This window comes from Callorhinus ursinus, unplaced genomic scaffold, assembly GCF_003265705.2.
Source record: "Callorhinus ursinus isolate GAN/ISIS: 27379988/994484 unplaced genomic scaffold, GSC_fseal_2.0 scaffold5, whole genome shotgun sequence".
NCBI lineage: Eukaryota > Metazoa > Chordata > Mammalia > Carnivora > Otariidae > Callorhinus > Callorhinus ursinus.
In genome coordinates, this window is record NW_027397067.1 from 245,319 (window position 1) to 250,898 (window position 5,580).

A 5,580-nucleotide genomic window follows, 5' to 3' on the forward strand; every position below is an offset into this window, starting at 1 on the left:
CTCAGATTTGAAAAAGTAGCCAGATATAAACCTCTAAAGAGCGGAATCTGTATTTTATTAATCATTGTAGTCCAGATGTCCAACATGGAGCTTTGCTCTTTCCTGGTATCTAAACCCTAGGCGAACAAGTGGTCTGTGTAGACTTGGGCCTGGATAGGAATTGAGGCCAGCCAACAGTCTGTAGATGGAGGGAAGGAAACCCATCTGGCATATGCAGAAGTGCATTACCTCACAGTCCAAAATAATGGTTATCCACAATAATAATTGTGAGTTGTGGAGAAAATATTAAACTATTGAGCATGTGATATTTAAGAAGATAGAAGTAGCATAAGTTATGGAAAACTTCACTTCTGAGGGATTTCCATTAAAATGATTAAAGTATAAAAAGTTTTTATAATTTTCAGTTCCATGAGATGCTCAGTGAAAAACTGGGCAAATTGTAGTCAAATATGTTTAGGAAACACTACATATTACAGCCCCCTCTTAGAGGTCACAATGCACATGGGCATATTAAAAGCTCCTGAGTGATGAGAACTGGGTGATATACACAACTGATGAATTATTGAACTCTACACCTGAAACTAATGATGTATTATAGGTTGACTATTTGAATTTAAATTAAAAAATAAATAAAAGCTCCTGAGAAATCTTACAATTTAATTTTATTCAACCTACTTTATTCAAACTGATTTGATTGTAGAGATCATTTTCTCTTAATACCTATTAACATGGATCTTGTGTTTGGAGAGGCAAATCCCAGGTCTAGAGGGCTGTATACTTGCTTTGTACTGTTTTTGCTTTTCTTTATTGCCTTTATTTTCTTAGGGCATTTACCTGGCATATTTCTGTGGAAGCTCTTTCTACCTTCTCTAGGCTTCTCTGATTTTCTTTCATTTTCTTCCCTCCCCAGTCCACCATTGTGTAAGATTTCAGTTCTTTGTTTTGGGGGAAAAAAAAAAGCCTAGCTCATAACCAGAAACAGACTGTGTCCTGCCTCTTGTTCCATTTGCATAAGTGAACAGATTAATTTTTAGAACACACTCTCATTTGGCTTCTCTATTAGTTTTGAGGCCCCAGTTTTGAGTGTAGGTTTGAGTTGGAGGACCCTTCAGCAGACCGGGGACAAGGTGTGCTGCCCCTACCTGAGTGTGCAGGGCTGTGTCTTTCTCTGAACATATTTTGAAACAGAGAAAATGGCTGGATAGGTTGTATCACAGACTGTATCCATATTCTACAATTATATAGTGTCTTCCTTGGACAAGGGGGTGCTTTTCTTTCTTGTCCTCTACAATCACTGTAGCCAGGCTATGTGGACCTGGTTCTGGGCAGATCACCACTTGTTTGCTGTGGATTTTTGTCCTTGGGCATATGCCCTGACCTTCTCCATACTCAGCTGTGCTTGGTGAACTATGACTGACCCGGTAGGTTCCTTCTAGAGCATAGTAATTTCTCTCTCTCTCCCTTTCTCTTAAGATGCACCTTGTCCTGCTGTTTCTCATTTTCTCTTTGGGTTCCTCAGAGCAGGCTCTTTGGAACTTAAGATCAGGTTGATAGGACTTGAGTTCCGTCATTCTCATCAGGCTGGAATTTGAGGTTGGAAACATATTTGAGGAGGGCAAGCCAAGTGGTTTACAAAGGTGTGACCATGGTAGTAGCTTGTTAAACCTGTTTACCTCAGAAAAGATTTTTTTTTCTTCAGCGTGTGAGAAAATCTATTGCTTTTGTTTTTCCTCACTAGCTGGCTCCCAATTTTCATGGATAAAGTTTCAGTCACAAACATACGAAGTAAATAGTGAAAGTATATCGCCTATCAATAGTTTAAGTCTCTATTGTCTAGAATTGTGTTGTGTTTATTGATTTTTAATCCCAATAGAAAATAAAATTCTGTGAGCAACTGGAAGTCTGATATATATAATCTTTCCATTTTTGGTGTTTTTGCTATTCCACACAACTGTGCAGTTCTTGATAACTAGCCAGAAAACAGACCATGTTAATTAAGGGGTGTGTATGTGATTCCATTGGAACTTAAAGACCACTGGGATATGAATTTTGGTGCCTCCTCCACTATAATCATTGTACCCAGAATGATTCCTGATACATAGTAGGCACGCAATTAATTTGTTAAATGAATAAATTCCATTTTAATTTTGGAAGTGGAAATAAAGGCATTTGCTAAGTAAATTTGTTGGTTTATCAGTCACCAGTACTCTTTCATTCCCTTTAATTTGTAGGAGCTGTCTTGGTTTTGGTCATTTTGTTTGCCACAGTTGCCGTGGCTTATCTCCTACGGCATTTTTGCTGTTGCCCTTACCTTCTGCCTTCCCTAAAAACATTTAGTGGTTATTAGATTTAAAAGCTTCTGAGCAGGCAGAGCCTTAAAATCCTTTTGTTCTTTCCTTAAAATGCCACTACTGTTCTCATTTGTAGTGTGACTTTAAGAAGGGGAGGCTGAACCTAAAATAAACATGGTGAACTTAGCATAGCCTGACTCTTGGTGATCTTATAAGATCTTACAAGGGCAGGTCTGGGCCTGGTCAGTAATTGAGTGGGACGTCTCAGAGAGCAGAAACCAGTGTACTGCAGGATGTGGCATGGGGAACATGCCTGGCCCTGCAAGTCAGGGTGCAGCCAGCACCTGCCCCCTTACCACCAGGCATACAAGGTGTCTTCACTGACCCCCACCCCCAACCTGCCTCCCCTCCCCTCATGGACACCTTCTCACCTGGGCTGAAAACAAAGGCTTGAGACTTTTGTTTTGCATGAAATATGAGTCAAGTGAGCTGTTTTCTGTCTTATAATTGGTTATCTAAAAGAATGGTTTAGTTTAGTTACTATTTCCCTTTTCTTTGTTTTACCAGCTGAGTTAGTAAGTAGCTACAAAGGTGTTATTTAAAACTAAGAAGTGGGGATTTATTACTAGTATTCTATTGCTCTTAGTGTGACCTTTCAATACATTTCAGAGTTAAAAGCTTTAAATTTCTAAATGTTAGAGAGCAGTGTTTGATCTGGCTAATTTGTTTCATTTGTCATAGAGGTAACTTTACCATGGAGGTACTACTTATTCTTGTAATTAGACTCTATTGTTTGACTTTGTTAGTAGTAGACACAATTTTTATCTAAGAGGACCCGACTCATGTAGACTTTCATACATGGATTTAGATTTAGATTTGATACACAGGAATTGGGACACTTCAGTTCAGGAGTAGCTCTTTATTCAGGGAGATCACTAACAGGAATCTTTCCTAAACATTCCATGAAGAAATTTGTAGATAGGGTTACATTAGCTTCAAAGGTATCAGATGATTTGCATAAAGCATTATGCTAATTAATTTTTAAATTTAAAATTTGTGATAGTTATTTAAAATTTATTTTTTAAAGGAAAAACAGTGCTTATTGAATAAACACCTATTTAGAAAATTGTCTATTTTTTTTTACTTTTCTTTTTAATCAGCTCATGTAAGTATATGTATGTGCTTCTTATTTTATCCCAGCTCTTCATGTTGCCCAGATGTTGTGTGCATTACCAAATAACTGGCAGATTTTAAAGGAGAGAAATGGGGTCTTTTTTCTTACCATTTTGGCTGTATAGTATTATAGAATATCAAAATAAAGAATCCCTGAAAGTAATGGAAGTCATGGAGTCTTTGTGATCCCTATCCTGCAACCTGAAGGAGGTTGTCTATGATGAGGCTACAGTCACATAAATACTCCTTAATGTTCAGGGAGCTCAGGAGGTAGAATGCTGTGGCTGATTTGTTCTCACATGTGTCCACAACTCGGGCATCTTAAAGGTTGGTGTCTTGGATCATTTCTTCTCCAATGACCTCTTCGCCAAGCAGATGCATTCCAGCCTCTTGCCAGGTGGCTCTATGTCTCTGTGCTAGTCCTGTGATCATTTAAAACTCCCTGTGTTGGGAATAATATCTTCTTTTCCCTTTCTTTGCTCCTGAAGGTATTCTCTATTTCCTTTAGTAGCACCACTATCCTGTCTCTAAATTTCGCCTCCTTTGTTCATCACTTGAACCAATTGATTCTTCCTCTGAAGTATTTCATTAGCACTATTGATTACCAAACAATTTTAGAATAGAGATTATTAAAGTAGTAGGCCAAAAATGAATTGTATTGAATTACTTTTAGTACATTAAAATGTTATCAAAACTTAATTTGTTAGTGCATTTCAGCAGTGGGGTTGGGAACAGAAACAAGTCTGAATGCATGGACTTTACCACTGACTCAGACCAGTCACTGGTACTTAGAAGCTACCTTGAAAGCATGTGAAAGAATTTGCCCATCATTATTCTAAGAAATAAATTTGAGCATATTCCCCATGGATGATAGGTTTGTTCATTTGTCTTTATGTAAGAGAACATGTGTGTTCTCTCTACACGCACACCCAATCTGTAGGATTATATTGTTCTTATTATCTTATTCTTATTGTCTCTTGCTTCCAAGTGTGAACCCTAAACTTTATCTGGACTTGTTTATATATTTTGAATATCCATTCTAGTTTCCTGACTTATATGATTTCTTCTCTCTTCTCATTTTCATCTATTAAGAATTTTCCAGGGGCGCTTGAGTGGCTCAGTTGGTCTTGATTTCAGCTCAGGTCATGCTCCTCAGGGTCATGTAATCGGGCACTGCATTGGGCTCCGGACCACACTCAGTGGGAAGTCTGCCTCTCTCTCTCTCTGTCTCTCCCCTTGCCCGCACTTGTTCTCTTTCTCTCTAAAATAAATAAATAAATCTTTTAAAAAATTATTATGTTATGTTAATCGCCATATATTACATCATTAGTGTTTGATGTAGTGTTCCATGATTCATTGTTTGCGTATAACACCCAGTGCTCCATGGAGTACGTGCCCTCTTTAATACCCATCACCAGGTTAACCCATCCCCCACCCCCCTCCCCTCCAGAACCCTCAGTTTGTTTCTCAGAGTCCATAGTCTCTCATGGTTCGTCTCCCCCTCCAATTTCCCCCTCTTCATATTTCCCTTCCTACTATCTTCTTCTTTTTTTTTTTTTTTAACATATAATGTATTATTTGTTTCAGAGGTACAGGTCTGTGATTTATCAGTCTTACACAATTCACATAGCACATACCCTCCCCAATGTCTATCACCCAGGCACCCCATCCCTCCCACTCCCCACCACTCCAGCAACCCTCAGTTTGTTTCCTGAGATTAAGAATTCCTCATATCACTGAGGTCATATGATACATGTCTTTCTCTGATTGAAATCTTAAAAAAAAAAAGAAAAAAGTAATCTTCCAGTGCTTTGAGACCTGATGTAGGTTTTATCTCTCCTGGTATGTATGCTGGTTTCAGATGGGACAGAAATAAGGGCTCCATTCTTCGCCCACTTGTAACATTTAATGTGACCATGTTTGTAATATCTCCTTTATTTGATGTCAAGCTATTTATGGAACTATGTTTCAGATTTTCTCTCTTGCATAACATTTTGCACATAGTGTGTACTGAATAAGTATTTGTTTAATAGAAAATTTTTTCTTTTTGGAGATATTTAGCAGATATTAAGCCTCTTGGTTACAAGCAACAGAAAACAAAACTAGCTACTTTAAA

General features: G+C 38.0%; 1 protein-coding gene across 9 annotated transcripts in view; it reads left to right on the top strand.

Annotated features, from left to right (window-relative positions):
- The window catches only part of SPIDR (scaffold protein involved in DNA repair), a 584,775-nt gene that overhangs the window by 216,281 nt on the left and 362,914 nt on the right, over positions 1–5,580 (top strand). The window lies entirely within an intron of this gene.